We start from the raw sequence: 9,243 nt of genomic DNA, 5'->3' as shown, positions 1-9,243 counted from the left end.
ACAGCACTCCACTGTGTCCTCCGATTTATTTACAGCATCACCTGCCTTGCACTATGACCACCACCATCACATTTCACACCAAAACTGCCCCGCTGCCTAGCTCTACCTGTAGAGAGCTGTACCAACTCTGCTGCGTCACCATCTGCCCAAATGGATCTGAACTGTAGCGTCAGCCATATTATCATTGTCAAACACCACGGGTGGTGCCATGTTAAATCCCATCTTTATTCCCCAAAATCATCTTTATTTCCAGTGCATGCCCAGGGCCATGGACCGGGTCACTGCTGCTGTGACATCCCCTGAATATCTGACCAGCCCGGTACAGAGTATCCCCCGACCCTACTGGGTGCTGCATAACAGGAGAAAATCGATTGTATAATTTGTTGTCCAATTTCTCCTGAGTATGTTGATACCCCATATGTGGTGGAAAACTACTGTTTGGGTTGAGCTAGGAAGGGAAGGAGCACCAAATGACTTTTGAAGTGCAAAAGTGTCTGGAACAGATAGCCGACGCCATGTTGCACTTGGAGAGCTGCTGATGTGCCTAAACTGTGGAAACCCCCCACAATTGACTCATTTTGAAAACTACACTCCTTATGGAATTTATCTAGAGTTATGGTGAGCATCTTGAACCCACAGGTGCTTCACGGAATTTTAAAACATTGGAGGTTACTAACCCCATAGTAAGTTTGGAAATAAACACACAGCAAGAATAAAATCCTTTAGTTGAAATAAAAATCAACATCTTTTTTTTTTTTTTTTTTACTATAATGTTATTTTAGCCCTAGATTTTATATTTTCCAAGGTGAAATAGGTAAGAATGACTGCATAATTTGTTACACAATTTCTTGTGAACGTGGCAATGTCTCATATATGGCTGTACAGTACTGTTTGGCCACATGCGAGACTCAAGTGGGAAGGAGCGCTATTTGACTCTTGGAGAATAAATTTTCATACAAGGCCTCGTTCACACGTTCCGTTTATTTCGCGTTTCCGCGGCGGTATTTTCCGTGTGTTTTTGCCGCGAAAACGCGAAAATTAAGCATCCAATGCAATCCTATGGGATTCCGCTATGCTGTGCTAATGCTGTGGCTTTTTCAACGGCGGAATCGCATCATGGAAAAAAACGCAGCATGCTCATTAATTTTGCGGAAACGCGGCGATTCCGCCCCCATAGGGTTGTATGGGATCTCTTATAATCCGCTTTTTTTTAATAAATTTTGCGTTTTTCTAGCGGTAAAAACCGCATGCGGGCAGGAAATGACATCAAGGCCATCCCATCATGCCCCATCATGCCATGCAAGGACCATCCCATACAGGAAGAAGGAAATCCCATAATCCTTTCCGTCTTCCCGTATCATGGCTGGCGCTGCAGGCATTGAGTGGTATGACAGGATGGAGCTGGATGTATGATAAGTGTGGTGTGTGTTTGTATGTGTGTCCGTTTGTGTGCGGTGTATATGGCGTGCATGTGTTGTATGTGGCGTCTGTGTGGCTGCTGCTATCTGGCATAGGCCGATAGGACTACTAGTCCCATCGGCCTATGTCTGTTCCCATATAGTAGTGCCAGCAGGCTCAGCGCGATGGGAGCAGTATTTCCCATCGAGCTGTTCCTGGTGTGAATATATATATATTTTTTTCTCCCCCTGCCAAGTCCACCGCCATTATAGTATAGGGCCCCCACCGGTTTTGGCAACCGTAGGCTTTATCATGCCATGTTTTTATGGATATATTTTTGAACCAAAGTTTTGGGTCAGGCCTAGGCTTGAAAAAAAAAAAAAAAATTTTATGGTTGCATTTAGTGGGCGTCCATGCGCATGCGTCCTGCACCCCTTTCTTTAAATGCTGCGCGCGCGTATGTGTATTTTGTGAATTTTTTTTGTAGTGAGCGCCTTGGCACACCATACGCAACCTGTATTATTTTGGGTCCGTCTGACCTGTGTCCCAAAAAAAACCCTTTTGCCCTTAATGCGCCAAAAACACGCAGTCGTGTGTATGGGCATGCGCACTACAGCTTTAAATAACATGCCTGTTATATAGTTAACATGGCTATACACTGTTATAAACACATGGGTCTATAACCAAAAATCGCAAAACATCTGAAGCATTATTGCATTTATTCGATTGCGCATTAACCCCAGCGCTACAAGGCGCTATTGTGAAACTAGCCTTAGGCATTGGCATGTGCATAGGGTTATGTCTATTTTTAGGGCTAGGGTTAGGCCTATTATAATATTGATGGTTATGATTAGGATTAGGTGTAGTGGGAAAGCGTTAGGCCAAGGTTTACCCTTGGCATAGGCCATGGGTCATGCAGAGGGTGTGGGGTTTGCCATTGGCTTAGGCCTATGGTCATTTTGAGGGTTAGGCTTTGGCCTAGGGTTACTTATCGTTTAGACAATGGGTTAGGCCAATGCTTACTCTTAGGCCTAGGGTTATTCTTGGGCCTACGGTTGGCTATAATGTGACGAAAAGGGATAGGCCAAGGGTTATGCATCCGGTATAATGACATCAGTGGCTATAAATATGAAACATGGTGCCTGATCTCAATCCGAGCTAATTTAGCGTTCAAATAGTAACAAGCTGTTAAAGTGCTGACCGAGATTATGTTTAAAGAGCCAGGTAGGGTTGCTTAGGTTTTTGAGGGAAGGTCTACCAGGATTCCAACATATCGACATTGGTTTGGTGGGTGTGTTTCTGTGTGGATATATATATACATGTGTGGACAAAATTATAGAGACCAAACGGACTTTTTTAGTCAAATTATTTTTAAATAACAGGTATTAACATTGATTATTCTATATGTAGATCGAGAAACATCCTGAAGTATGGGACCGCGTCAGCGAGGAATACAAGGGATCGTACAATAAAAGGAATGCGTGGCCAGCGATTTTGACCAAACTCTATCCGCAGTGGCCTGACCTGCCAAAAGCGGGACAAAAAAAGATGAGTAAGTTATTATTATGAGTAGTAGTTTGAAAAGTTGGACTGTAATTTTTGTAAAATACATGAATGTTGTTATTTGATTTCATTGCAGTGGATGATGTCAAAAAGCGATAGCGCTCCGTCACGGACAGGCTGGTCAAGTCCCTGAAGCCCACAAGTGGTAGCTCACCACCTAGAAAGAAGGTTCCATTTGCAGACCAGCTGCAGTTTATTTTAAGCAGCAGGAATTTGCGGAGGTAATTAGAGGTTCGATTAGTGCGGTGTGTCTGCTAACATCTCGATATGTGATATTTTTGTTAGTGGTCCGGTGGCTCTAGCTGAAGACTAGACATTGTTTGATATTCGGGATAGTATGCTGCTATGTTTGTCAGATGTGACGAGGTTGAATAATTTTTGGCTTGTAGTAGGGCCGTGTGTCTCTGATGGGACAAAGGGGTAATATTTTATAGTGAGTGTGGGTATGCGGAAGTTGACACTCAGCATTATAGATATAGATAGAATATTACACCTTTTTAAAAAAAATATAAAAAAAAAATTAATATGCTCGAGCAGGGCTGACATTGTTATTCATTATGAAAGAGCGTGTATACTCAGCCCCCCCTAATTGTGCCCCCCAAAATTTGCCAAACTTTGTGACTCACGTATTAGCCAAGGGTGGAAATTACAGCAGCTAATGCTTAATTTTGAAGATAAAAAACAAAAGTTTACCTAATTGAGAAAGCTGTTGTTGAACAGTTTTTGAATATGAATATTGATTCAGTAGGCCCATATAATGCTCCATACAGTTCAAGATGTCACCATGACATGCTCCATTCCCAAAACACCCCATATAATTCAGCAAAAAGGTTAAAAATGGCCGTATTACATGGAAAAGATAATAATATGCCCCATATAATGATCCTTTTTATGGCTCCATAACATGCTCCATAGGTTTTTCCCCAATATGCTTGTCCATAGAATATGTCGCCGTATGCTGCTCCCAAAATTAAATGACTTGTTTAGAAGCCGAGAAGGGGACATTACGGTCCCAAAAATGTCACTTAAATATCGTGTCATACAAGAGTATATACGGTATATCTATATATTTTTTTATTATGTTTTGTTAGTTCTAAACTTTGTTGCTTTTTTTTAAGAAAAATTTGGTTGTTCTTCCTTACACAGAATGGATGGAAATGTCAGCTCCGGCACGCCAACGGACCCTGGACAGAACAGCCCGGAACATGGTCTTGCCGATGAGGTCCAGGACTTTGACATGTCTTCCTCTCCAGCTCCTCCGGATGACAGGCCCTCTTCAGCAATCTCCTCAATAGTATCCGAAGCTGCTTCTTCAGCCTCTTTGTTGAATACCAGTATGTCCTCTGAAGTGCGATTGCCGTCTGGCTCAACTACTGCTGCTCCTGCATCTGTCGCTGCCAGTAGCTCTGCTGGTGGTGTGTCAAGGCGCACTTGGATGCGAGCAGGTTCCGGCCGTTCCGTGGCATCAACAAGGGCGGCACCCAAAAAAGGGACAATGACTGAGACTTCCACTAGTGCAATTGAACAACTCACTAGCCGAACCCTCAGTCTTATTGATAATACAAGACAGCAGGATGAAATAGACACTTTTGGTTTAAACATAGCCGGCCGCCTGAGGTCCATGTCATGGGACCGTCGGAATCTAATAATGTCAGCAGTAAATGTATTGATAATGTCTATTGACATCCCAGGCAATGTTCCACCGTCAAGTGAAATAATTATGGGGATTCTGAACCTTTTTAATTCCCGCAGTGTGCGTCCACCACCACCAGCAGCCGCTGCATCGCAGCGTTTGGGCCAGGCGGCATCATTTGGTCATGACCATGCTGATGCATTTGTTTATGGCCGTCAAACATCATCACAAAGTAGTGTTCAACAAGCAAGCTCCCAAATGAGTCAGGTTTTGTCCCAAAACCTATATCCGCCGTATAATTATGATCCGGAGTACCATGAATAATGAGGTTTTGGTCACCACCAACCAACTTGTCTGGTCAAAAAACCACTGTGGCCACCCCACACCTGCCTGTCCTGTTGACAGTGTTCAATTTATTCGACAATGTTTGTCGTTCTGGTTTTAGTAAGTTTCATACTTTGGTTTTATGTGGTTTTACAGTTTTTATACTGTTTATATAAAAAAAAATTGTTTCAAGACACAGTGTGTTTTTGTGAATATATTTTGGGATCCCAAGTCTACCTCACTGGAATCCACCAAAAAACACTTTTATTGAAATCAGCCCTCTCCTCTAGTAAACAGCACAACTTTACATACCTTTTTTCTTCATTATCCCATAACCACAAACCGAGGTTCGATATTTGGTACTCCCTCATACAACCACCACAGACACCGCAAACTCCCATAATCTCAGCTGTGGCCATACTCTAAACTCTCTGCTATCCACAATACAGGATCGTCTATCAACCAAATGCTCGTTAGCTTCTCGCTTATTCAAATGGAATTTGGTCAGATATGACCAACTTGTGTTGCCCCCATCTCACACATCTTCGTTACCCGTCTTATGTAATTGTGAAAACTAATTTTTCCTTTGTACAAAGTATCCGCCGACTTGGAGTAACCCTTGACTCTGGCCTATGTTTTTAAAATGCACATGCAAGCTTTTGCCCCCTCCTGTCGCATACAGTATTACAATTTTCCTCTGACCTTGTTAAAAAAAAAAGGCTTGTGAAAGACCTCTTCATCTCTCGCCTACACTATTTCAACAGATTTCCTTGAGGAATCACTGCTAACACACTTTCACCTCTCCACTCCATTACTAACTGGGCGGCCACAGTATTTGTCTCTTTCTTCAATACTCATCCACTTCTCCACTCTGCAATTGCATTCCCTGGCATGCTAAAAATAAGGTGAAAATTGAGTGTAGTGGGTAATGGTGGTATGGTAATAATCGATGTTCACACAAGACCAGATTGTGTTGATCAACCCAAAGTTTTATTAATTTTTTTAACTTTTGTCCAAAAACTTTTATCCACATGGAAATTGGTTGCTTGGGATTACTCATCATTTCTTCTCTGCTGTTCAGGCTGCTCAACACCGGCACAGGAGTATTGCCAGTGCACGGCACCTTCAGGACTCATGAAATAATCAGTGAAGGTTTCTCTCACACGCACACCCGAGTTTGAAAGCCTTCCCTGACCCAAGTTTGCAACTGCAACTAATTCTGACAGCTGTGACTTCGCATCTACCTCTGTGCTGTATTCTCTAATGTAGTTGTGGAGTACACAGCATGCCTTAATTACAGTGTCAACAGTGTCGGTCTCTAACTGGATTGCAGTGTGAAAGATCCTCCACTGACTACACAGGATCCGAAAGGTGCATTCCACATATCTTCGTGCACGCCTCAGCCGATAATTAAAAATCCTCCGCCAGTCATCCAGTGCCCTTCGTGGGTATGGGCGCAGCAGGTTGGTCTTTAAGGGAAATGCCTCATCCGATACCATCACAAAGGGCACTGGAAGTGTGGAACCCGGCAAAGGTCTTGGGGATGGGAGTGTTACGCCATCTCGAAGAATTTGCAGTCCGATCTGAGATGATCGCAACACCCGAGAATCCCCCGAACTGCCATAAGCACCAACGTCGATGGCAACAAATTTGTAATGTGCATCAGCCACCGCCATCAGGACCATCGAAAAATACTTCTTATAATTAAAGAGGCGGGTTCCTGATCGTGGTGGCTTCTGCACTCTCACATGTTTACCATCAACTGCACCAATGCAGTTGGGGAAATTGGCCACAGACTGAAAGCCTGCTGCGACCTGCAGCCAAGTCTCCTCGGTTGGCGATGGCATGACGATGGGCTGCAAATTCTGCCAGAGGACAGTACATGTACACCTCACAATTTGAGAGATGGTGGATTTACCAATCCTAAATTGGAGGTGCAGTGATGTGTAGTTCTCTCCTGTGGCCAAAAACCTGAAAAAAAAAAATAAAGTAAGTAAAGCAAAATAATACAAACTAAATGAATAATATGCATGCAGGATGTTATTGGAATGGCCTTTTCGCAATATATCTCTTCTACGTGTCCTGTACCCATCAAGGCGAGATTAATTGAGTAAGCGAGAAACGCCTGTTGTCCCGCACCTCCCTCCCCTAGCATTCCTCTAACGTCCTGCATATCTACACATGTATTGATGAAATTCATGTTAAATAAAGACACACACAGTTTTTACCCTATAGTGTGTAGTGCTGTATCTTTTTTTTTGTTTTTGACATTGAAATATTCCTTTGTTTTGATGCAAGCACCTCAATGTTTTTCCAGCAAAAGATACCGCAATACTTGTGATACATAGCCACGCTAATGTTTTTTTTTTTTTGGGCCCTACTTTACCATTCATCTGTCTTATGTTTGATGGGATCTTTAGAGGGGTTAAATGTGTAAAAAAAAAATAAAACTTACCGCATGGTGATGAGCAGCCTTTCCTCAGCAGAGATGGGTGTTCGCTAGTGTTGAGCATTCCGATACCGCAAGTATCGGGTATCGGCCGATACTTGCTGTATCGGAATTCCGATACCGACTTCCGATATTTTTTCAATATCGGAATTCGGCATCGGAATCGGAAGTTCAGTTGATTGACGGCCTGACGTCATCATGATGCGCGGTGTGTGCGCATCATGATGCGCCGTCATTTCGGGCCTTCCGGGGGTCTCTGCCGGCCTGCCGGGGGGCTGTGCCGGCCTGCCGGGGGGCTGTGTGGACTGCCCGGGGTCTGTACCGGCCTGCCGGGGGGCTGTGCCGGCCTGCCGGTGGTCTGTGCACCCTGTGGGGGTCTGTACCGGCCTGCCGGGGGGCTGTGCCGGCCTGCCGGGGGGCTGTGCCGGCCTGCCGGGGGGCTGTGCTGATGTCCGGGGGTCTGTGCAAGCATCGTCCGATGGGACTACAAGTCCCATCGGGCGATGCCTGCTACCATGACAGTGATTGACACATTAGCCAATGATGGGACAGTAGTAGTCCCATCATCCGGCTAATGTGTTAAATGTTAAAAAAAAAAAAAAAATACTACATACATACTACATGCATGCTACATACATACTACATGCTACATACATACTACATATATACTACATGCATGCTACATACATACTGCATGCTACATACATACTACATGCTACATACATACTACATATATACTACATGCATGCTACATACATACTACATGCTACATACATACCACATACATACTACATATATACTACATGCATGCTACATACATACTACATGCTACATACATACCACATATATACTACATACATACTACATATATACTGCATGCTACATACATACTACATGCTACATACATACTACATATATACTACATGCATGCTACATACATACTACATGCTACATACATACCACATACATACTACATATATACTACATGCATGCTACATACATACTACATGCTACATACATACCACATATATACTACATACATACTACATATATACTGCATGCTACATACATACTACATATATACTACATGCATGCTACATACATACTACATACCACATACATACCACATACATACTACATACATACTACATACATACTACATGCTACATACATACTACATGCTACATACATACTACATATATACTACATGCATGCTACATACATACTACATATATACTACATGCATGCTACATACATACTACATGCTACATGCATGCTACATACATACTACATACATACTACATGCTACATACATACCACATATATACTACATACATACAATATATTCATACAATACATACATAGACATACAGTACATATAACATAGAGTAACATACTTACCAATACTTGTCACATTGTTCCCCGAAGCCATTGTCGTCTACGGAATAAATATTAACATAACAAACCACAAAAATACTCACCCACGATCCGAAGCAGTCCACGAGTGTGTCCCACGACGATCTTGGGTAGAGAACTGCAGCATCAGATGATGCTGCCGTTCTCTACGGGCTGCAGGAATCCAATGACGGAAGGTAGGTATCCTTCCGCACTGTATTCCTCCGCCACTTAAAAAAAAAAAAGTCCCTAGTCTCACTTTATGCCATTGCTGCGTGGGAAATTCCCACACAGCAATGGCATAAAGTGAGACTAGGGACTTTTTTTTTTTAAGTGGCGGAGGAATACAGTGCGGAAGGATACCTACCTTCCGTCATTGGATTCCTGCAGCCCGTAGAGAACGGCAGCATCATCTGATGCTGCAGTTCTCTACCCAAGATCGTCGTGGGACACACTCGTGGACTGCTTCGGATCGTGGGTG

At 43.2% G+C, this 9,243-nt stretch overlaps 1 long non-coding RNA gene across 1 annotated transcript; it reads left to right on the top strand.

The window, feature by feature from the left end:
• The first annotated feature begins 2,812 nt into the window (after positions 1 to 2,812).
• LOC141049545 (uncharacterized) lies at positions 2,813 to 5,089 on the top strand. Its single transcript, XR_012220385.1, has 3 exons — positions 2,813 to 2,950; positions 3,038 to 3,182; positions 4,108 to 5,089. It is a non-coding gene; the product is annotated as an uncharacterized lncRNA (long non-coding RNA).
• Positions 5,090 to 9,243: the final 4,154 nt, after the last annotated feature.

Source organism: Dendrobates tinctorius, unplaced genomic scaffold, assembly GCF_039654945.1.
Source record: "Dendrobates tinctorius isolate UK_male_01 unplaced genomic scaffold, ASM3965494v1 ptg000145l, whole genome shotgun sequence".
Classification (NCBI taxonomy): Eukaryota; Metazoa; Chordata; class Amphibia; order Anura; family Dendrobatidae; genus Dendrobates; species Dendrobates tinctorius.
The sequence above is the reverse complement of the archived record's forward strand: the minus strand, read 5'-3'. Positions and strand labels throughout refer to the sequence as shown.